This window comes from Giraffa tippelskirchi, chromosome 6 (genome assembly GCF_054371585.1).
Source record: "Giraffa tippelskirchi isolate mGirTip1 chromosome 6, T2T-mGirTip1v1.2.pri, whole genome shotgun sequence".
NCBI classification, from domain to species: Eukaryota; Metazoa; Chordata; class Mammalia; order Artiodactyla; family Giraffidae; genus Giraffa; species Giraffa tippelskirchi.
This window is the reverse complement of record NC_137280.1, coordinates 98,176,637-98,201,250: the sequence shown is the minus strand read 5'-3', so window position 1 is coordinate 98,201,250 and position 24,614 is coordinate 98,176,637. Positions and strand designations below refer to the sequence as shown.

At 46.3% G+C, this 24,614-nt stretch overlaps 1 protein-coding gene across 4 annotated transcripts in view; it reads left to right on the top strand.

The window, feature by feature from the left end:
• Positions 1–24,614, top strand: part of RAD50 (RAD50 double strand break repair protein) — a 259,106-nt gene that overhangs the window by 14,850 nt on the left and 219,642 nt on the right. For all 4 annotated transcript variants that reach the window (XR_014056630.1, XR_014056633.1, XM_081500071.1 and 1 more), the window contains exon 3: positions 23,331–23,369. The gene's annotated coding sequence lies outside the window, so the exon portion shown is untranslated. The remainder of the gene's footprint in view (positions 1–23,330; positions 23,370–24,614) is intronic.

Here is a 24,614-nt window from a genome sequence, read left to right as displayed (position 1 = left end):
CGCTGGCTGGTGAATCCTTTTACCACTGAGCCACCAGGGAAGCTCTGACAGGCAATGCTTTATGCAATGTTTGGGAGCAGTAGATGCTGTGAGGAAGAGTCAAGCAGGGAAAGGGCTTAGAGTGACAAGGTAGTCCAGGAACACTTCTTTAACAGGGTCTTTGAGCAGAAGTCTAGGTGAAGTCAGGGAGTAAGCAAAGTGAATGTCTGTATTCCAGGCAGAGGGAACGGTAAATTCATAGCCCTGAGTCGGGATTGTTTACAGAACAGGAAGGAGGCCAGTGCACCAGAGAGCACTCTCCTCCTCCTGGGGAGGAGAATAGGCAGCAGCGGGAGGAGGGGCTAGCCTTGCAGGGCACTGAGGGAAGGTAGGATTTTGTTCTCCTCCGAGCTCTAAGGTGTGGTTGAAGCATTGTTCCTGGTTGGTTGGCCTCCGATCTCAGAAATCTGTTTAGACCCTTCCGTGGCAGTATTAGCCACTATTAGTTCTGTTGTCTCCAATTATGAGCCCTGATACAGAGCTTTGCCAGGAGAAGGAAGACCAACTATGGTCAGAAGTCAATATTGACCAACTTTGTCGTGAAATAAAATTTGCTTTTAAGGTTAGAAAGGGTGTACTTGAATATTATGTTAAAATGTTTTAAGTTTTGGTTGGAGGGGCTCCACCTTAACACAAATGGGAATCCTAGTTCTGTCTTCCTCTTAATTTGCCGGCTGAGGGCCAAAGTTGGCCAACTTGGCTTAACCTTTCTGGTGTCATCCGTAGAATTTGGCTCGTCGTGGCATTCTTGCCCACAGGGAAGGAAGAAGGGAAAAAAATGACTTATTGAGGGTTTATCCCGTCTTGGAGGTCTCCGATTCTGAGTACACATTCTGCAAAATGTGCTTCAGGGGACTAGGGTTATACCTTAAGTGATGTCCAGAGGGTTGTGATTTTTATTTATATTTTGAAGCCCCTCTTCTCTCTTTTTTTTTTTTTTGCTTTGAAACGTTTTTACAGGTATCCTTTATAAAGCAACTCTGTATGTCACAGTGGGGAACAGCTTAGAAAACACATGATCCTGAGAGCCAGAGCCACCCTTTCTAACTGTGTGGCTCTGGGCATGTCTCCTGACTTTCCTGTTCCTCCACAGTTTCCTGCAAATGGCAGTGAACATAATAGCTACCTCAAAGGAGTCTCTGAAGAAGAATGTGATGATGCATCCAGCATAGGGTCTAGCTCAGAGTAAAACCTCAGTGAATGTCAGCTATGATGACGGTTTAGACCAGGGAGGTCGAGCGACTTGCTTAAGGTCATGTGGAGAGTTAGGAGCAAAGCTGGAAATAGGAGCCATGGCTCATGGAGTCCCAGGCCAGTGCTTTCTCCCCAGGATTCACTTTGGTGTCCAAGAGAAAATGGTAATATACAGGAACAGTTCTGAGTCTAATCCTCTGGCAGCTTGTACTGGCTGTCGTAGGGGATTGAGGCACAAGGCCTTCTCAACACACGGGACCCTCAGTCTTGGGCGTTAGGAGCCCCTCATAGAAGGGCATCCATGGTAACAGATGCTGGGAGCCTCTTTTGTTTTCTGAGAGGCAGAACAGGGCTGGGGGCAGTGTGCTTCCAGTGTTCTCTTCCCCACTCCCCACCAGACCAGACCAGACCTGCACCACCCTCGCCCTCTCCCTGGGGTGACACAGACTAAACCCAGAGTGTGGAGGGGCCTGAGCAAACATGCAGGTGGCAGGTGGGCACTCGAGAACTCTCTGTCCTGAGCAAAGTTGGGCCCTTACTCCTACAGCAGGACTCTGTACCTCAGGCCTGCAAAGTGGGTGTGGGAGGAGTCTCCTAAGACCCTCTGGGAAAAGAAGCCCTACTTGCCCTATGGGGCAGGGATGGCAGATGCCCTTTCCAGCTGCCCTGGTCACCCTGTGGCCCGAGGACTGCTCCCACTGGTCTCAGATACACAGTTGTGGCCCTTGCTCCTAGCAAAGTAATTTTACGGTGTACCCAAGTGGGTTTTCCCAGGATATGCACAGCTCTTAAAATTTCCCTTCAGCTAGTATAGTATAGTGGAGAAGTCTACAGTCAGTCAGGCCTGGGCTTGAATCCCAGGTGTGCTTCTTTGTGTGTATACGCAGGTGAGTGGAGGTGTACTTGGGAAATTGTTCAGCTTCTTCACTTCTCACTTTCTATATCTGTAAAATGGGAACAAAGAATGCCTACCTCACAGATTTGCAGCTTGAATTAAATAAAATAAGCTGCGTGAACTGTTTAGTATGTGCATGGCCCATGGTAGCTATTTTTATCATCCTTGTCAAGCATATCAGTAGGCTCCACTAGTCTGTGGGTGGAAACACCTTTCATGTGTGGTTCAATCTGTTGTAGGCTGTACGTCAGGAGCCTAGAATGACTGAGCCAAAGAGCTCAAGCCTGTCTTTGTTGCACTGTTATTTGTAGTCATTTCTGTTATCCAAGACGGGTAATTAAGTTTCTGCTGGTATGTAATGCCATACCATTTAATTCCCTGTTTCTCTTCTGTTTAGTTCATTGTTCTTAAAATAAAAAATAGTTATAGCTAAAATATATTGAGGGTTTTATAACTAAAAGTTTTGTGCATATTATCTTCTTTAATTCCCATAACAACCAAATGAAGAACCAGAGGTTAAATGATGCCTAAGGCTACTCTGCTGTCATGCAGCAGAGCCAGACCTCGAAGGTCCAGTTTTAGAGTCCATGCTCAGCCCTGTACAGCCTCCCTAAACAAGGCAGTGGTTGACCTTGGTGGCCTTGAGGAGTCAAGTAGTCTGGTCTGTCCCCCAGCCCCCTGCCTGTGTGTGTGTCACAGAGGGGAGAATGAGAATCTTTCTTATTGTAGAAGCTTCCCTGAGAACACTGTGACTCTGCCTTTGGTAGCCACTTCAGGGTCTGCAGGGGCAGTGGCTTCTCTCAGTCCCCTTGTAGTGTCCTCTTGAGGCCAGTTGTCCATCCTTGAGGGTCGTTCTGTCGAGAGTGTGCTCTGTCGTCAGGTGGACACGCTGACAGTGAGGGTTACGTTCCCCTGGCATGCTGAGGGGACCTTCTGCCCCTCTGACCATGGTGCTTGGCATCCAATGCAAATGTGGCTATTCTTCATCCCTGTCTGCCCTCCAGCCAAGTTGCCTGACCACAGCTGACTCCTTCCTCAGAGGTCTGTAGGACTCCTGGCTCTGAGAGCAGAGAAAGTGGCCTGTGGGCCCGCTGGATCTCTTGAGGAGATGAGAGGCCGTGTTTAGCATGGCCTGCAGTCCTTGGGTTGATCCAGGTAGTGGTGGATCTGCTCCAGCCACAGCAGCCCTTCAAGGGCTACCCAAGGCGCCTTGAGGCCTGAGAGCCAGCATCCCCCCTGGAAGATTCTTCCTTCAGCAAGCACTCATTGAGCACTTATTTTGTGCCTCCAGAGCCCACGTGAAAGAGACGTCGGGTGTCAGTTGGTGTAGGGCTGTGTCCAGCCAAGAGGGCAGGGCCACTGGTGGCCACCAGGGAGCACCACAGCTCTCAGAAGGACCCGAGGCTGGCAAAGGAGCCAGGTTGGCTGTGTTGCTGTTTATCTGAGCAGCTTCCATGACAACCAGGAGATAATTACCTGAGGTCAAGCAAATCCTGGAGCAAGATTAGGGTGTCTGGATAAGGTGGGGCCTGCACTGTGATTTGGAGACCCTTAAGTGACCAGAATTTTTTGGATGGCCTATTCAATATATTTAACTAATTTGTTAATTAATTAATGCTCCACTGTATTCCACAAAGGATTCAGAGTGACTTTCCATTCAGCATGTTTCTTAGAGGGAAGAAGGTATCCTAAGCTTGCTCTGAGCTAAATGTTAGGGTTTAGACCTCACAGGGGTCATTTACCAGCTCAGCTCCATGCTCCCAGGGCTGGCTCCCTGGAAAGCACAGCCTTTGCTGCCAAAACTGGTTTGCAGCATTTCTGTGATCACCTCCTGGTTCCCTTGCAACAAGTGGCCCCAACATCTTCCTGTCTTGAAGCAAACCACGTGACTTAAGAGAAGCAAATCTGACCTCAGTTACCAGGTGCAAATATCAGTCACTGGGAGAAACCAGGAGGCCAGTGTCCCTGGTCGTTTTGGCCTCTGGCGTTAAACATTAAGAGTGCACTGTTCAGGGTGTGATAAAGGCTGTCTCTCACAGTTTATGGTTTCCAGTAAACCAAAGGACTTCAAGGAAGGGCCAGGGGCAAGGGAGAGACTCAAGGCCTGGCCTGCCGCTGAGCTGGCAGAGCATTTTCTGCAGGAGCAGAGGGGCAGGAGGGAGGCCACAGCTTCTCAAGGCTGTTTCTCTGGCAGAGCCAGAGAGGCATGCTGCCAAGCCATGTGAGGCAGGGCCAGCTGCTACACCCAGCCAGGCAGCTCCATGCACTCTCAGGGTGGTGATATGGGAAAGAAAGATTTCTGTTCTCAGTGTACTGGACACTGCACTTCCTTCCTGCTGGGTGCCAGCCCAGCTGGGAGCCCTGAGCACGTTCCTCTGTCAGTCTGAGCAGAGGGCATCTGGAGCCACTCTCACAGAAAGCTGGAGGAGCATTCTCAGCATCTGGAGCCTGCAGATACGTGGGCCAAGATTCCTCAGCCTCTGGTCACAAGGATGCTGTAAGCAGGCAGCATATCCCACCTTGGTCTAGGAAGGAATCAAGGTCCCCCTCCCGGCCTCCAGTGCCATGAGGGAGACCCGTCTCAGTTTCTCTGGAGTACCTACTCCAACAGCTAAGAGAGAAGATACACATCAAATTAAATCAGAATACAGTAATAGTTGCATGCATTCATTTGACAGATATTTCATGAACACCCCGATAAATGGCACATACTTTGCCAGGTGCCAGGCATGCAGTTATGAACAAGGTTCCTGCTCATATGAAGCTTAGAGTCTAGTGGTGGAGATAGAAAATAATTTAAATGAACACATAAATAAAGTGTCAATACAGTAAATGCTATATAGCAAATTAAAATAACTGATGTGTAATCAAGTGACTGAGTGACTGCTTTGGATCAGGGGTCAGAGGAAGCCTCTGAGGAAGTGGCATTTAAGAGATTCATGAAAAAGAAGAAGACTGAGGAAAGAGCAGGTGAACAGTCATAAGGTTACCTGTCCTGACTGCTGTTGTTGCAGGAGAGGCAGGGTGACAGGAGGAGAGGAAGAATGCTCTAGAACATATAGTTTGGTTAATTTGATGCCTTGGGATTTGTGACACTTCTATTTTCTGAATTATTTCTTAAACATTCTTTCATTCAGTGTCCTTTGTGTGCCAGGCATTCTGCTGAGTGGTGATAAAACCAACAAGAATATGTCAAGGTCCCTCAAGAAGTTTTCAGTCTGTTGGGAGAATTAGTTCAGGAAACAGGACAGTGTAATATGTACTGTGAGACAATCAAAGAGGGTTAGTGGGAACATACAGAGGGCTTCCCAGCCCCTTTGGGTGTTGAGAGGAGGAGACAAGTTCAATAAGGCTTCCTGGAGGCAGTGACATCTGGGAGGGTCTTGGAGGATGAGGTGAGGTTAGTCAGGTGAAGAAGACAGAGTGTATGTTCCAGGCATAGAGGATGGGCCTGTGCAAAGGCCTGGAGGGGGAGAGTCAGCATGTGTGAGAAGGAGCAGATAGACAAGAATGCTCTGCTCTGTAGCCTATACCAGCTTGTAGAGTTAAGACAGATTCCTCAGGGGCTACGTCAGCAGGAGACAAAGGCTTAAGGAAAGGATTCTGGGGTTCAAGAGCTCAGACCACTCTCTGGACCTCCCTGCCTACTGGGAGTCATCCCATGAGAGGACCAACTCACTCCAAGCAGACACTTCCCAAATCAGAATATAAGATTCACTTGAACCAGGCACATAGATGTGAGCATGCATGAACATCCATGTGAACAAATTTGACTACTTCATTTTTGGAGGAAAGAGGGTACTGATATAAAACCTATTAATCTATGGGTAAGAACAAGATTTTGCATTAGGGTAGGAATACCTCTTTACATCCTTAGAAGTCTCACTAGGCTTTCTGGCAAGTCTCACTAGGCTGTAAAATTGCAAAGGCACTGTTGTTACGTCCCAGTAAATGCTTAATTTGATCATAAACTAAGATAATCCCATTTTCACTTCACCCTGATAGGGAACATACAGCTTTCTCCCATCCTTTCCTCCTACCTTCTCCCCTTATTTTGTTTCTCTCTCTCTTCCCCAGCCCTCAGAGCCCCTGGTTATCTTTTTTATGTACTCATTGCACCCTCAAAACCCTGTAATAGTGGTAACAGCAGTTTATTACTTGTAAAACACCTCAATCATTCGTGACCTATTAAAATCCAGAAAATAAGCAGTAAGTTAAAAAGGCAGCCAGAAAGAGAGCAAAGTGAGAGAGAGAGAGAACCAAAGTTCAGAATGAATTAACATTTATTGAGGACTTGTGGACTTACTATGTTCAAGGCCTTCTGCTAAGCTCATCACATTCTCTGTTTTGTTGAATCTTCCCAAAAGCTCTTCCATTTGCACCTCCAGATCTGTTCTCCACCATCTCCACCTGCTCTGTGCCGTGGAAGACTGACCTGTATGCACTGCATCACCATCTGCCTTGCCTCTGACTTCTGGCTAGGTTTGGCTAATAGGGAGTACTGGCCAGAGATCGGTGGACACAGGAAAACTAGATCAAGAATTTATTCCCCTGGTTTGCCATCGGTTCACTGCAGGCCAGTTGCATCCTCCACTGAATCCCACATCTCCAGTCAGACACCTGTTCAGACAGCAGCCTTCACTGGACTTATTTACCTCTTCCCTTCCTTCACATCTTCAGGCTAGAAGTAGTAACAGCTCCCCATTGTTACCAGCCCCAAAGTGCTTCACTAACCGTTGTTCATTTCCTTAAACCCTTCCAATGTGCCTGTGCCATCTGTTTCCTCCAGGACCCTGACGGTACCATAGACTTTTTGAGGGAAGCACAGTTTAGTTCAGTTGCTCAGTCATGTCTGACTCTTTGCAACCCGATGGACTGTAGCAGCCAGGCTTCCCCGTCCATCATCAATTCCCACAGCTTACTCAAACTCATGTCCATCGAGTCGGTGATGCCATCCAACCATCAAGTCAGTGATGTCATCCAGCCAAGAGGGAAGCACAGTATTATCCCGTTGTAAGATAAGGAACCTGAGGTTAAGACAAATTTAATAACTAGTTCAAGAAGACACAGCGGGCAAATGGTAGAACTAGCACTCAAATCCAGGTATTCCTGATACATGTGACTAAACACACGTATGTTCAGTCATATGTCACATTGCTTCCCAGGACTAAACACCACCTCCCCCAGACTCCACTAAATATCAGTTTGCTCTTGTATTTTGTTTCCTAATTCACAGCCATTTAAAAAGAGCAGAAATTAAAAAAAAAAATAAAAAGAGCAGAAATTACAAGTCAGTGCTAAAAGTAGGCTTTCAGTTAAATAGTGAGAAGTGATGGTGACAGTTTGAGATGGAGAAAAGGCGTAATTACTATTAAAAATAGGCCTAAAAGCATAAGAAGCCTTCAGAGTCCATGCTTGGCTGTGTCTTCTCTACGTTTTGAGGGATGGTAGTGCTGACACTGTAGTCTGCTGGAGCCCAAAGTAGAATTTCTCAATTGGTCAAAAGAGTTAAGTTGGGGTTGCCCAGTTCTCCCTCACACTATTCCTTAATATAGTGGCCAGTTTTCATGCTTGGTTAGTGACACTCCAAGCAAAGGGGCAGAGGTTCTTTTTAGTTCTGAAACTGCTGATTCAGTTTGCATGAGGATATTACTTTTTAAGGAACTTTCAAAAACACCTAAAATTTAATTGTAGCCATAGTTGATTTAGAGAACGCCTGGGTGTAAAATTTTCTCCACCTCCTGGTGTTTATAGAATCTGACATCATTTGGGTTTGGAGGGAGACTCTGGGGAGAAAGGCCAGGAGACACTCAGCAGGTGGAAGGGCCTTTACCCTGGGATTCTTATTGATGGGCAGCTGTGTGGAAGTTGTTATAAAGACTGTCAGCTCCTGAGTGTCCTCTTGATGGCTTGTCTGGCCAACCCTTCAAGATCGTAGCATGAGGAGACTATAAGAAGGCGCCTTTACATTTATTTATTAGTAAAGTTGACCTTTAAAAACACTTTACATTTGTATTTCTTTTGAGAATTCTTTTTCTTCTTTTCAGCCATATTGTGCGGCATGCGGGATTTTAGTTCTATTTACATGTATGTTAGAAATTGCTAGTTGTTTTCCAATTTCTATCCCCACCCCCTTTCTTAGTAACAAATCCAATTTTTTAGCTGAGCCCTTTGCCACATAACTGAAAGTCTGTGTTTCCTTGCAGCTTGGTATGGCTGTGTGACCAAGCTCTGGCCAATGAGATGTAATCATTATATGGGATTTCTAATAAGTCCCCTTAAAAGGAGAAGAGTGTACTGTTCTACCCACCCTCCCTTTCTCCATCCTACCTCCTTAAGTGAGGGCATGATGACTAGAGCTCTAGCAACCAGCATGGGCTGAGAGCTGCACCCTAAAGATGGGGCAGAATGAGCAAGATGCCTGTCTCTAATGACTCCTGGAGTTACCATCCTAACCCTGAACTGACTGTGAACTCCTTTTTTTTTAAATGTAAGAGTGAAATAAACCTACATCTTGTTTAAGGCACTATTGTTTTCTGTTATATGTAATTGGACAAAATTCTAATCAATACAAAATGCTTGTTTTTGTCTGAGCCATTTTTTTTATTAGTGGTTCTTTTTTATATGAATGATATTTCTTCTCTGTAAATGTTGTGAATATTCTCCCTGTTTTTGCTTTCCTCTTGATTTTGTGTTTTGTTTTTAAAGAATAGGTGTTTATTTTTAATGTTGTAAAAAGTTAACAGACTTTTAAAATGCTGTTTGCATTTGTGTTTAAAGTTCTTCTCCATTCAGATTAGATAACATTCACCAATATTTTTTCTAGTTTTCTTTTTTTTTTTTTCAACAGTTTCACTGTTTATATTTAGCATTTTAGTCCATTGGTAAGTGCTGCTGGTGAGTTGTGACTCTTCCATAGGTCATAAGTTTCTATCCCCAGCTACCCTCCTAGTTGTGGGACAGAAGCCAGCATCACTTCTCATTTACACCACCTGGCCTGGCCCAAGCCTCTGCGCTCAGGGCAGCACACTCAGCACACATCCCCTCTCCATCTCCTTCCTCCACCCACTCCTCCTCTGTGGGTCATGTAGTCACTACCCAGGATAACACTCGGGGCTTCTTCTGGAACTTCTGTCTTTGCCACCCTGCATTCAGCTCTATTCCCAATCATCTCTCATTCCTGTTTACCTAGACCAGGCCATTGACATTGACAGACCTCCCCAATATCCCAGAAGCTTCTTGTTATATTTTCCTCTGGATAAGAAATATGAATAATTTTTATATATTTTTTCCAGGAAGACATGGAGCTTTTTAAATTGCAATTTTGTTTTAAGAGAAATAATCTGTGTTTATCACCTTCAAAATTGGAAAATACAGAAAAGCACCAAAATAAGTAAAAATAAAAGCCTGATTCTCTCTATTAATAGTACTTTGTAAAAACATAAAGTAAAAAAGTGAAAGCCCTCCACCCTGAGAAATAACCTTTATCAACAGTTGATGTATCTCCTTCCAGACTTACATATATAAGCACATGTAGAAGATATGTATATGCACACTTTTGTTCTTGAAAACTGGATCATGCAGTATATTTGTTCAGCAACAGGCTTTTTACAAATGGCAGTATAACGTAAACCTCTTTCTAAGACAGTACAAAGAGACCTGCTACATTCTTTTTAAAGACTGCATAGTATATTATTTTATTATGTGGATGTACCATTTTTTATCTTCCCTCCTACAGATGAACATGGAGTTTTCTAATGTCTTGCTAATATATTTAAGGCTACTATAAACATCCTCATCGTTATATTTTCATGCATTTGTCCTAGCGTTTCTGTAAGATTTCTAAAATTGGGATTGTTGAGTTAAAGAGTATATACATAGTAAATTATACATGCTGCCAGTTTCTTCATGTCAAAATCTTGTACCAGTAAATGCACTGTCGTTTTAAATAGTCCTTTCACTACCACATTCCCTCCCTACTGGTTCATTCCTCACTCTGTTGTTAGATAACATTTGTAAAATTCATATTTGATCATGCTTCCCATATTTCAAAGACCTCAGTGGCTCCTCCTTGCCAACAAGTCAGAGTCCAGACACTGAGGATTCCTCCAGGATCCTTCTCAGTCAGTTTGGATCCTCTGGGTAGCAGACACCAAGATGGAATTCAAAGTGCAGGAGGTTACATGGGGGCTGGGGAGTAATGCCTATGAAAGGTGAAAGGAGGACTTCCCTGGTGGTCCAGTGGTTAAGAATCTGCCTGTCAATGCAGGGTACACGGTTCCATCTCTGGTCTTGGAAGATTCCACGTGCAACTAAGCCCATGTACCACAACTACTGAGCTGGCGCTCTAGAGCCTGTGCTCTGCAACAAGAGAAACCACTGCAATGAGAAGCCCGCGCACCGCAACTAGCGAATAGCCCCTGCTCACCACAACTAGAGAAAAACCCACAGAAGCATTGAAGACCCAGTGTGGCCAAAATAAATTAATTGAATTCTTTTAAACAGATAAAGGAAAGGCAGCAGGAGTAGGTCAGGAGAAGGCAGCCTCCAGAGGGAAGTCCAGCAATCGAGGTCGACCTCCTGGGAAGGGAGAGGGGGAAGGAAAAAGGATTGGGTAGGAAGACCCTCTGACTGTGATGCAGCTTTGAGAACCTCTCAGTCAGCTCACTGGGAAGCTCCAGCATAAAGATTGCCCATTAGAGGAGTACCACTAGGGGCAGAAATGGACAGGCCCTAACACCCCTGCCATAATCTGCTCCTGGCTGGGCACTTCCTAGGAGGCAGTGGGGCCTTGACTTGAATGGTTGGTATGGCAGATGCTGAAGCTGCAGGTGGTCACTCCACACAGCTGGTCCTCTGAATGGCACTTATCCACAGCTATCATAAACTGCAGCCTGCCTTTTATTTTCTCATTCCCTGCCCCCAGACCTCTGGCTCTGGCGCTGCTGGCCTAACTACATGATGTACCTCATGCAACCAACTGTCCACACCACTCCCTCCCCAAACCCTAAGCTTTGTTCACTCAGTTCTTTCTGCTTGGAATGTCACTCCTTCCCAGCTATACCCATCAAAATCCTGGTATGTTTTCAAAGCCTAACTTAAATGTCACCTCTCTAGATCACCTTCCCTGATCCCACCATGCAGAACTAGTTGCTCCTTGTACCTGAGGTGCCATTTGTAGATTAGTGCTTCCCAGGTTGGATTATTCCTAGCTACTCTTTTCTCAGATTCTTGTCCCCTCAAACTTTAAAACCTAGCACAGTGTAGGTGTACCATAAATGTTGGCTGAACTGTTTTCCTGCTCCTCTCAAAATGCCCAGAGATTGCGTACCTCCAGCTCCTAGAATGGCAGGACGCAGAGCCAGTGGTCAGTCAGTGTTTGCAGAATTATTCAGGACCTCATGTGGGTGAGGCAAAGGGGGCTGAAGGGTGCTGGGCAGAGGTTGTTTACTGTTGTTAGGGATTGCTTGGTTTGGTACCAACTCGGAGTTTTAAGACTAGAGCATGTCTTTGTCTGTTTATATTTTCCTCTGTGATTTGGAAAGACCCCAAAGGTTTTGTGTTTTGTTTTTTTTTTAAGTCATTATTTTATTGCCTCTGGTCAACAGATGGGAACTTTTGGGGGGCTTCCCTTTTTCAAACACATTTTTATGTGTTGGGAGTTTGCATTTCTTCATCAGTCATTCTCTTTACGGATGTAAGAAGAGCCATTAGGGTACCTGCCATGAGATCTCCAGTTATTTTCTAACTGAGTATATTTAGAGAGTGGAGAGAATTGGGAGGCATAGAAATGTTTTTCCTCTTCCTCTTTCCCACATCCACCAGTTAAAGAACTTCCCTGGGAGGGGACCTGTGGGAAGTGGCGGAGGGTTTTCAGGGTGGACATAGTAGGGCTGACATTAGGGCCTGGTGTGGGGGTAAGGGTGAGTGGAGAGAACAGAGAGGAAGAACTGCTGACCCAGACTCTTCAGCCTCCTTTACATGTCCCTTGGCCACTGTCCCTCAGCTGAAGGAGGTTAGGGCTGGGGTGGCCACACTCTCCCTCCTCCCTTCAACCTCTCCAAGCCGTGGGGCCTGAGGAGAAACACGAGGGTTTTCTGTCAAGGTGGGATGGTCCTGTGCCTCTGCCTTCCGTCCAGGGTGTTCAGTGCAGGTGGAAGTAGGGCGGTCCTGGACTGAGGCCTCAGCTGCTGGTGCTGGCTTGGCGGTGGTTAGGAATGCTTAGAGGCTTTGTGTTATCAGAACGCCGCTCCAAGGCCCGAGGTTCTTCTCTCTAGGTTCACAGGCTCATCTTCGTGGGCTGTGAACCCATTCTCTCCCCTCAAGTGGTATTTTATTGTGTATTTGGTGAAGACATAGCTTGCATCAGATTCTTTTTTACTGGAAAAGTCTGTGATCCAAACTATGCTCTAGCCCAAAGAAGAATAGCCTTTCTAATTAAAAAAAAAAAAAAAAAAAAAAGGAGATGTTTTTCTGTAAAAGCTGGATTCTAGTTGGATTGCCAACTAGGCGATCCCAGGGTGATTCTAGAAAGAAGCCCAGACTGTCGCCTTCACACTGTGGTTGTCCCTCAGGAACTTTGCATTTCCCCTGTAATCAAAGTTTGTGGTTTAGGGACCAGGACCGTATGGGTTCTGTTGGTAGAGATCCAGAGAGCTGAACCCCTGAGAGTTGTGCCAAGGAGTCTGATTTCCACCTCCAGGGGACCAACCCAGAAACAGAGCAGACCCTTCAGGTGTGTGGAGGGAGACAAGGGAACCATGTTGACTCTGGTGGGCATGGAATGTTTATGACAATAGAGTATTCCCAGGCTTTTAAATGAATTCCAGCATAGCCATGCTAAAATCCCCTAAAAACCTGAACTCTGGGCAGATTCTGGTCTCCGTATGAGGGAAACAGTTCTGATGCTGCAAAAGCACAGAACTTTAATATGACAGCCTCTGCAGTTTTGACAACCCCCCTACTTTTATTTTTTAAGTCCTGGCCACAGTTATAAATAGGGAACCCTATCTGTTGAGACTTCCCAGGAATTACATAAACAGTTTTTGGATGGTTATATTTTTTTACACGACAGTTTCTGAAAACACTGGGAAAAAATCCCACTTATTTAACAGCGTGATGCCTGAGCCAGCCCTGGGAGTCCCTGGGAGGCCTTGCTGCAGAATCACTTCCTCCTGGCTGGAGCGGGGGCAGGGCCCTGGTGTGGTCATGAAGCTCGCTGACCACACGGAGAAGGAAGAGCAGGGCACAGTGGGAGGGGTGAGGAGGCCTCAGATTGCTCCTCCTCAGAACACTAGCAGAGAGTAGGGACCCAGGATGCAGCAGCCATAACTTTTCTGAAGGCTTGGCCCTTTTGCGAAGGAGCATATGCTTCAGATACGTTCCTCTCACTTGAGGACTGATGTGATCGTAGAAACAGGGTTCCTGGGCCCCTAAGTCACAGTGAGAATCTTCCCTTCTTTCAAAGGCCTTAGCAGCCTCAGTGGCCTTGGAGGTGTCTTGAACCTGAGGGACTGAGCTTCATCTGAGAAATTCCTGTGTGTCTTTTGACAACTCCTGTCTCTTCTGTAGTAGCCTTCAAGAAGCCATCTAGACAGAAAAACCGATCTTCTGCACCGGTGGGAGTGGCTGAGAGGATAGCAGGAAGGCCTCTTGCCTCAGTGTCTTCCTCCCCACCTCAGGTTTCAACTGTACTTCAATTTTGCCCTTAGAAATACACTTTCAGTTAAGCATTCTCCTTCCTAAGGTGTTGTTTTGAAAATACAGTTAGCTAAAGATGCATCTAAGTCATTAGTGTAATTTAACTTTATACTGTAAACTAACTTCATCTTTAAATAGAGGGCTTGGTCTGGTGGTTCTCAGCATTTTTGAGGTCACACACCTCTTTCAGAACCTAAGGAAATAGATGGACTATTTCTTCAGGAAAACTCATGAACATCCAGGATTTTGTATACCACTTGTGGATTTCAAGGAGCGCTTTGACCTTACCCTGGAGTTCTGAGGTCTTATGAGAGGATGGTAAATGGGAGAAGGTAGTGGTGAGGGGTAGGAACCGGGACAAACAAGGAAACTGGGTGCTGCTGCTGTGATCACTTTGTGGTTTTCCCCAAGACCCATCATGTGAATACGTCAGAAATGAAGTCTGTCACCTGGCTAGTGCTTCTGTGGGTAGTGATGCTGGGGACCTGTGCACCACATCTCTGAGCTCCCAAGACCATGTGTGGTGCATCTCCATGAAGCTGCATAAGGAGAAAACTACCTTGGGGATGCTGGAACTGCCTTTCTGCTGGAGGAGCCTTGTGTCCCTCTGGTGGGCCAAGGTCCTGTTGGCAAGGTGATAGGGGCCACCAGCCTGCTACCACCCCCGCCCCCCCCCCCTCCAGCAGAAGAGGCGGTGGCTTGGTCATTCTGGACTATATACTCATAACCTTGAGTCTGAGATCTCTTTTGTTGTCTTTGGGGAAGTCAGCTTTATGAGGCAGCTTGTGATTCCCTGGGTATTGTTCTGTTCAAACTGGGGGAAACATGGGGGAAGTTTTTGGATCTAGACTTCATCTGAAAGGCTCGCAGGGGATTTTGGACGTGATGCAGCATAGTGAAACAAGCATGCAATCATTTGTAGCCCCATGCTTGTGATGTGAAGCTCCTTCTGTTTGTGGTGACTCGAGGAGGGGAGAATTCCCCCCATGGCGAGCCAGCTGGACAAGTGTCAACACTGCTCTCTCTGCAGGTTCCAGCGTGGAGGAGGAGGAACAGGGCCTGGACTAGGGGAAGCCCCCAGGGTTTGCGGGGCTGGATGCAGTTTAACACACATGAAAGGGGGTGGTCCTTCTCTTGAGCCAGTCAGCCAGGGCCCCCCTGCCCCCGCAGAGCCATTCTCAGACCTGGCACAGCACCCTATCCAAACTGGACACCAACACCTGCTTGTTGAACTGATCAGAGACTCACCTCTCACCCACATCACATCCTAGAATGAAGCACAGGCTTTGCATGCCACACTCAAGTGGGCACACCCTCATGGACAAATGCAGCCTTTCTCCCGCTCAGTCAGACTTTGTCCTTTCAATTCTTTGTATTTTTAAACATTAGCTTTTTGTGATTATTTCTGTGTTTACTGGATTTGTTGACATTAAAATAAATATTTCTTTTTTTAAAGAAGTTAGTTATTTTTATGTTTATTTTATTTATTTTTGGCTATGCTGGGTCTTTGTTGCTCTGTGGGCTTTACTCTGGTTATGGTGAGTAGGGGCTACTCTCTAGTTGCAGTGCCTGAACTTCTCATTGCACTGGCTTCTCTTGTTACGGCTCCCAGGCTCTAGAGCACAGGCTTGGTAGTTGTGGCACTTGGCCTTAGTTGCTCCTGGCATGTGGGATCCTCCCAGATCAGGGATTGAATCCATGTCTCCTACGTTGACAGGTGGATTCTTACCACTGAGCCACTAGGGAAGCCCCTACAATAAAGATTTCTTGAACAGTGTACAAAAAGCAATAGCCATAGATGAAAAGATAGATAAATTGAACTTTCATGGTCTTTTGTTCATCAAAAGATACCATTAAAAGAATGAAAAGGTAAACCACAGGCTGATACTTTCAGTAACATACTTGACAGAGGACTTGTAGTCAGAATATATGAAGAACGCCTGTAGGTCAATAAGAAAAAGACAGGCAAAATCAGCAAAAGCCTTGAGCAAGAACATGTTTAAAGTAGATATCTAAATAGTCACTTTGCAAGTTAGAACTTATAACACTGTATATCCACCCTAAAGGACCAAAACCTAAAAGATTGATAATACCAAATATTGGCAAATCCTCATGTGTTGGTGGGCTTCCCTGGTGACTCAGTTGGTAAAGAATCCTCCTGCAATGCGGGAGACCTGGATTTGATCCCTGGGTTGGGAAGATCCCCTGGAGAAGGGAAAGGCTACCCACTCCAGTTCTGGCCTGGTGGATTCATGGACTATATAGTCCATGGGGTCCCAAAGAGTCGGACACAACTGAGCGACTTTCACTTTCACTTTCATGTGTTGGTGATAGGAGTATAAATTTGAGCGTTTGGAAATTTGGAAAACTATTTAGCAGTATCTACTAATGCTGAGACTACACCCATTCCATAAACTTATCAGTTCCACTTCCTAAGTATGTACTCAGTAGGAATGAGTGTGTATATCCTCCAGTGTTTATAATGTTCTTATTCATCAACTAGAAACAGCCCAAGTGGCCATCAGCAACAGAATGGATAAGTAAATTTTATATCATATGCATACAGTGGAATACACCACAACAATTTGAAAAGGAACAAACTATGTTGGCACATAGCAACACAGATCCATCTCAGGCATGTTGAATAAAAGAAGCCAGACACCAAAAAAAGAAGAAAAAGCAGAAATGAATCCCTTTTACCTAAATGGGGAAGGGAATGACAAAGGGGCTGTGGGATTCAGGAACAGGCATTCACCGGTGCTCAGGGGACTAGGAGGGCTTCCTGAAAGGAATAGTATTGAGCAGAACTTTGGCAGGGGTTGAGATGACAACACGCAGAGGAGGCTTGAGAAGGACACCCCAGGCTGAGGGAATGGCACATCCAGGTGGTTCTCAGGCTTTAGCGCATGTCAGAATCATCTGGAGGGCTTCTGCAAACACAGGCAGCTGGGCCCCACCCGGAGATCTTGGTTCATTAGCTCTGGAGTAGGACCTGAGAATTTGCATTTCCAGCTGATGCTGATGCTGCTGGTCTGGGATCCACACTTTGGGACCCGCTGGCTGGTCCAGGTAATTGCGTCTCACATGAGTTACATTCACTTACTTAGGTAAGTGAAGTGCAAGATGGGAGTGTGTTTTTAGGCAGGTAAAGTGGGCCATAGCCTGGAGGCCTTTGGCTGCTGTCTGAGCTTAGACCTAATCCTATAGACTTAATTTAGAGCCATGTGGATAGATGTGTGTCGTATCTGATTTCCAGAGTGTCCCCCTACAGGGTCTAGATACCTTCAGCCTTAAGGCTTAAGCTTAAGGCTGTACAGCTGTGCAAGTGATAAAATGCCTACTGAGTTTGGCCTTGTAGAGACAAGCCTTGCACAAAGCACACCTTCAGAGGGCAACACAGTTTACACTGATGGGCCAACAGGGATTGAAGAAAGGCGTTATTTTAAGTATGCAACATCAGGATTATTTGTAGCCATGTAACACATGCATGCAGAGGCTTCCCAGGTGGCTCAGTGGTAGAAAATCCACCTGCCAGTGCAGGAGCGGCAAGAGACATGGGTTTAGTCCCTGGGTCGGGAAGATCCCCTGAAGGAGAAAATGGCACCCTGTTCCAGTATTCTTGCCTGGAGAATCCCATGGACAGAGAAGCCTGGTGTGCCATAGTCCACGGAGTTGCAAAGAGTTGGACACGACTGAGCACACACACACAACAACACATACCGTGGGAATGGCAGGTGGAAAAAGAACCTGCTGATCTGACCATTCAGGCAAAAGCAGCAGTTTTACTTTAAAGAAGAGATAATTGCTCTGAATGTTTCTTTCTCATGGCCTACAGCCCTCCCACATTCCCCAGGACAAGGATGTTACACCATACACCCAGTCCGTTTCTGTCACCAGAGAGACACACAGAGGCAGGAGATTCCCCCCAGGTGGTCTTTCTTTGGCTCCGGAAAAGAAAAGTTAATCACCTGGGTGGGATCTGGGGAGGGAGGCACATACGCTGAATAGCCCAGCTGAAGAGTCCCTTCCCCTCTCTGGGGCCGTCCTGGTCAGGACACTGAACTAGCTGGACCGCCCTTTCCGGGATGACCCTGGCACAAAGAGCCAATGCCATCTGTCATCCTTTATACTGGCTTCCAGTTATACCTCAGTAAGCTACAATTCAGTTGCTGTTACCGAATACCAAAGTATTCTACTGGGTGTGGTAGAGACACAGATGAGTCAGCCACAGACCTGCCCTCCAGAAACATACAGTTTGATAAAGGGGAGAGGAGACAGAGGTTGCTCTTGGTCATTAAAAATCCTCCTGCCTGGTCCCTTGTTTCCTCCCTCCACATCCCTGGTTTAAGTCTAACTGCTCCCTCTCCCTTAGTCATCACTGTTGGAGGCTGGAGGCTCTCGCTCACTCAGTAGGATCCTGAGATCACGGAGATGAGTAAATCAAGATGCTTGTGGTCTGATAGGGAGCTCGTCTTGCCCCACAGTTGAAGACAGGCCATCCCTGAGCAGATACCCTGAAGCTGCCACCGCTATTGCTGGGGCCAAGACCATAAGCCCTGGGCTGGAGAAACCTAAGTCCCCTTGCTGGCTGGGTTCCACACTGATAGATGGTGCCGGGGTCCCCACCTTTGCATCAGCCTGTCCCAGACCAGCTAAACCACAGGCCTCTGGGGGTTGCAGCTGTTGCATGCATGGTGATCCACAGGAGGATAAGAGGGGGCTCTGGTGACTGCTGGTGCCCTGACTACTCTCCAGCTCCCTGAAGACCCCATTCCTCTTGGAGTTCTGCTGGCATTTTCCCTCAGGGCCCTGGGAACTAGCTTGCTTCCTCCTTACCCCCACGCTATTTGTAAGAGAGTCACCTAAAAGTGAGCAGGGGCCCAGAAATCAGAACTGGGTTTAGATCTTGCTCTGCCACTCCCTGTCTGTGCAACTAGGGCAAGGCACCTAATCTTTCTCAGCTTCAGTTTCCTCGTCTGTAGAATGGGAATAACAACCTTGCTTATTACTTCATATTGTTTTTCAGAGACAGAGAGGATACAGACAGAATTCTTGTCCTTAAACTGCCCTAAGCCTAATGGGGTAGTTGGACAAGCACACACAGTATAATGTGTACCACACCAGAGGCATGTTTGGGATGCAGTAGTGAGCAGAGTAAAGGTAAACTAATTCTAACAAGGGTGAACTGCAGAGCTTCATGTCAGCGCCATGTGCAGAGCATGGTGGAAGCACCTCTCCAGGGCTTTGGCCGCTAGTGTTTCTTGAATAGCTGACACTTTGATAAGTATTTACCCATGTTTTATTTTTTACTTCACAGCAAACCAGTCAGATGGTATCACCCCATTTTACAGATGAACAAACTGAGGCTCCAAAAGGAGCATACATTGACCTGGCATAGGATTTATTGAGCACCTACTACATGCTAAATTTTACAGATATAACAGTAAACAAGAGAGATCCAAGTCCCTCCCTCCTAGAGCTTACATTCCACAGGCAAAGTCACTTGCTCAAAATGAGGCTGAAATGTGCCAGAGCTCAGATTCAAACCCAGGTATGAGGACCTCCTGGGCTTGTGCCTTTCCCACTGACTCCAGAACTCACTATCTCAGAGGACATTCCTCTCATGGGAGGCACAAACTGTCCCTGCCAGCTCCTCTGAGGAATTCAGGGATTCAGGAGCAAGGCTGGATCAGGAGTAAGAGAGGAGCTCCTATTTCTATAGAACCCTCTCTTTCACAAACACTCCCCAGCAGCCCTGCCCCAAAGAAAGACGGCCTGCCTGACCCCTCAGATATTTTCCCCAGGGAGGGATGGACAGAGGAGCTTTCCCAAGGGGATTTCAAGGGAAGGGTGGTGCTGTCTGTGCTCAGGTCAGAGAGAGACACCCCCTTCCTGGCTCAGGTGGGGAATCCCTTTGGATTTCACTTGGCCTGTGGGAGGGGCCTATTATTTTCCTACTCCTCAGGTCCTCTAGGGAGGAAGTCAGGCCTGGGCTATGTCAGAGGATTAAATCAGGCTCTGGGCCTCTTGGGTTCAGGCCTCAGCGCTGCCCTCCCTCTGCCCTAAGCCTCAGGCTGCCTCTTGATACCATGAGATCTGTGGCATGCCCACTGGGCAGTGACATTTTCTCTTAATCCAAGGAAACAATGAGAAATTTGCAAGCCTCTTCCACTAAAGAAAAAAGATGTATATAGGATTACTCATTATAGTATTTACTCATAGTAGCAGTCACCTGGAAACAATCTAAATGGCCAGTGTTTTGGAATTAAATAAAATATGGTAAAAGTATGCATTCAGTGAAATACTATACAGCCATTAAGAATCATATGGAGAAGAAAATTATATGAGTGCTTATAATTTAGTCACAACTCATGACTAAAACAATGTACACAAAACAGAATATGCAACATGATCCCATTTTTTTAAAATTTGTGTGTATGTGCGTAGAAAAATGTCTAGAAAGATGCACACCAAATGTGAACAGTAAAAATAAAAAGTGTGAGCAATAACAATCTCTGGGTAGGGGAATTGAAACTTCTGTTTTCAGTATTTCCAAATCTTTCAGTGAAAAAAATGTGTGTATTTTCTAATCATGGAGAGAAGAATCCCCACAATATATGTTAGAGAGAGAAGAGAATATCTCTTTTTGGACCTGTACTTAGCTGGTTCCAGTCCCTACCTAGACTTGGGAGGTTTGAAAGCTCAAGAGTAGTGTGCGATTGGGGACAGCTCAAGGGGAACGAGCTGTCCTCTGTTCAGTTCAGTCGCTCAGTTGTGTCCGACTCTGCAACCCCATGGACTGCAGCACGCCAGGCTTCCCTGGGTCTCATCTGAAATGTCGTCTGCCAGAAAGGCCTCCTGACCGCACACCCGGGCTGAAGAAGGCCCCTCCCACATTCTCTCTCCCTCACTCACCCCATTTTATTGTCTTCATTGCACTTAACTATGTCTGCAGTGACCTGCTGCTCATCTGTTCTGGGTGGTTATTTGTCCTCTCCACCAGAAGGCAGGCTTTGTGAGAGCAGGATCCCTGCCGTCTTGCTCCTCTGACTTCCCATCAGGAGAAGAGACCTGAGCAAAATCCTGATTTATAAGAAGCAGACCAGGCTGTTCAGCAGCCCTCTGAAGTTGTGGGCGTTAATCTTAAGGCTCCAGGTGACCTGGAGAAAATGGGATTAGCATTTTGGGAGTCTAGAGACAAGCTGATTACTCTCTCTGGGGACCAGAACTGGTTGAAGCTCAGCAACATGGAGAACCTGGTCCAGCTTGGTAACAGCAGCTCCCAAATTGTTACATGTGTTGTGGAAGTGCCAGCTTTGTGCTTTACAGCTTATAAATGAGTGAAGTGAAGCTAGAAGCAGTTTATCTGATCATCCCTTACCCCTTCGCTTCCAGAGCTCCTGAGGCTGCTAGCCCCATCTGTCCTCTAGCTCACGACTTGGGCTCCTCTCTTTTGAACCTGTTCCAGTCAGGTTCTCATCCCAACCATTCCCCTGACTCGGCCCTTGACCGAGATCACCTGTGCTTCCAAGACACTAAATCCAGTTATTAATTATCTGACCTCATATGACTTGACTATCACAGTGAATTGCTCCATCTCCTCAAAACCCTTTCTCCTGGTTTCCTTCCTATTGTACTTGCTACTCCTTCTCAGTCTCCTTTGCTGAGCAATTGAATGGAGCTCAGTCTTCATGAGGGCTTCCCTAGTGGCTCAGATGGTAAAGAATCTGCCTGCAATGTGGGAGACCTGGGTTCGATCCCTGGGTTGAGAAGATCCCCCTGGAGGAGGACATGGCAACCCACACCAGTATTCTTGTCTGGAGAGTCCCCATGGACAGGGGAGCCTGGCAGGCTACAGTCCATGGGATCACAAAGAGCCGGACACAACTGAGCAACTAAGCATACACACAGTCTTTATGAACTGAAGGTAGCTTGTGTATTGACAGTTACCCACCTTGGTGACCTCCTCCTATACCATGGCTTCATAAGAACTACATGCTGAGCACTTGCAAATCTTCATTTCCAGTCTGGATCTCTCTCCCATGAACTCCAGACACATATATCCACCTGCCTAGTCACCTCTCCACTTGAGTGTCTAAAAGTCATCTCATGCTTAACAAAATTGAGTTCCTTATCTCCCTGCCAGACATGCTTCATCATCAGGCTTCTGCATGCAAATAATGACTATTCCTTCTCATTTGCTCAGGCCAAAATCTCAGAGTCCTCTTTGACTCCTTTATTTCATATTTCTCTTCTAAATCCATTAACATATCCTGTTGGCTCTACTTTCTAGTATCTGACTAGATCTCAATACCTGTCCCTGCCCCATGCTACCTCTCCAGTCCAACCCACCATTGTCTTTTCCAGGATTTCTGCAGTATCCTCCCAATTGGTTTCACCTGTGCTCCCCAGGTTACCCTCAACACAACATCCAGAGTGACCTTGTTAAAGTGTGAGACACATTGTGTCCCTTCTCTGTGTAAAACTTTCCAGTGGCCCCCATTTTGAGTCAAAGCTCAAGGTCAATGCCTGATGAACGTCATTGCTCTGCACACTCTGGAGCCTCTCACTACCTCTCTGCTCCCCTCCCTTACTTCCTCTTCACTCACTCTTCCCTGGCCACACTCCCCTCCTCTCTGATCTTTACCATCTCAAACAGGCTCTCCCCTTCAGGCCTTTGCACATGCTGTTGACCCCACCTGGGAAGCTTCTTCCCCACTTATTCTCAGGGTGCATGTCCTCATTTCTTTCACGTCTTTGTTCATAAGTCATCTTCTCAGATATCTGGGCTTCCCTGGCTACAGTATTTACAGTTTTAGCACTCCTTTCCACCTTCTGCTCCAACATTTCCTTCTACCATCTTTTGCTTTGTTTTTTTCTCCAGAGCAGTGAACTTTTCTGATTACTTATTTAATTAATTTATTTGGTTGGTTGGTCTTCAAGTTCCACAGGGGCAGGGTTTTCATCTGTTTTGTCTCGTGCTATATTTCTAGAGCCCAAGGACAGTGCCTGGCATATGGTAGGTGCTCAGTAAATATTTGGTGAATGGATGTATGAATAAAAATGTATGATGGGGACTTCCCTGGTGGTCCAGTGGTTAAGACTCCACACTTCCACTGCAGGGGACATGGGTTTGATCCTGGGTCATGGAACTAAGATCCCATATACCACATGCCATGCCCACCCCCACCTACCCCCCGCAAAAAAAAAAAAGTATGACAGAGCCACTTACTGTTTATACAAGGCCTTGAGACGGGGGGAAAGGGGTTTCTGCCAGCATACGAACGTCAGTGAGCCAAATGAGAAAGAACTGCCCTGGGCAGGAGAATGCCCCTGTGTGGATGTCAGGGAGCTGTTTCTGCCTTGGGCCAGCATGCAGCCAACTCACAGCTGAGTTGCCGCAGATGAGCACTCATCACTCAACTTCTATTCAGGTTTACTTTGCCCCAAGGCTCCCCCTTAGTGCTCTCCCTTAATCACTTACTTTCCTTTTTACCTACAGGTGCCAGTCTGCAGCCTGTTGAAGGAAAACAACATCAAGGTAAAAGAACAATAAGACTGTGTGTCTAGTTTAAAACTTCTCAACCTAAAAGGCCTTGAAATGTATTCAATGAAGACCCAGAGGGCTGAAAGTTTTGGCAGCCAAATAAAGTGAAGGTGCGGGAACTCGTGTTGACTTCTCGGTTAGAGTGAGAGCTGGGGACAGTGAGGAACAAATCAGTATTGAGGAATGGGTCAGCAGAGGTAGCTGTCCAGTCTCCAGACCCAGGAAGACAGTGCTGCCCTTGGGAAAACCTGGCAACCTCCCCCACGTCAGTCAGTCATGGGCCCACAGCCTGGTCCTCCTCCCCTGCTTTCCTTCCTCCAGGCCTCTTCTCTTCTTTGGTCTCTCTGGAGGTTCTACCCCGCCTGCTGAAGTCAGAGCAGGCCTTGGCAGAGTGTTTGGGCTTTTTTTTTTTTTTTAATTTAAAGTAAGAATGGTTTGGTTCTAAATCTAGAGGAATATACTAGGATGCTTCCAGCATAAAGGGGTCTCTGTTTCTGTGTTAAATCACAGTCCAGATTTTAAAAAGTGAATACTCAGTAAATAATGAATGTGGGGGTAATGTGCAACGATGTGTACTGCTGATGTGATTGGAAAAGGGGCAACTTTTAAAAATGTATCTAGCTTTTGTCCAAGCAGTTCTACCATCTGGAATTTATCCTCTGGAAATAAACACATTTTTGCAAAGGTGGATGAATATATTTATAACTGCATTGTTTATAATAGAAAAAAAGGAAACATTGGAAAGCCCAACAAAAGGAGTTGGTTGTTTAAAATCTGGCATATCTACACAAGGACATGTCATACAGCCACATGACCTAGGGGTGTATGTATATTGATAAGAACAATGTTTGCATATATTGCTAGGTTTAAAAAAAAAAGTGTATGGTCAGGCCACTCAGAAGAGCTCTTCTCTTTTTTGTTTTGTTTTTTAAATATAATTTTATTTATTTATTTTTGGCTTTGCTGGGTCTTCATTGCTGCTCAGGCTTTTCTCTTGTTGCGGAGAATGGGGTCTATTCTCCATTTGTGATGTGAGGGCTTCTCATTGCGATGACTTCTCTTGTGGAACACGAGCTCTAGGGTGCACAGGCTTCAGTAGCTGCGGCACATGGGCTCAGTAGTTGTGGCTCCCCGGCTCTAGAGCACAGGCTCAGTAGTTGTGGCACACAGGCTTAGTAGCTCATTGGCACGTGGGATCTTCCCAGATCAGACACTGAACCCATGTCTCCTGCACTGGCA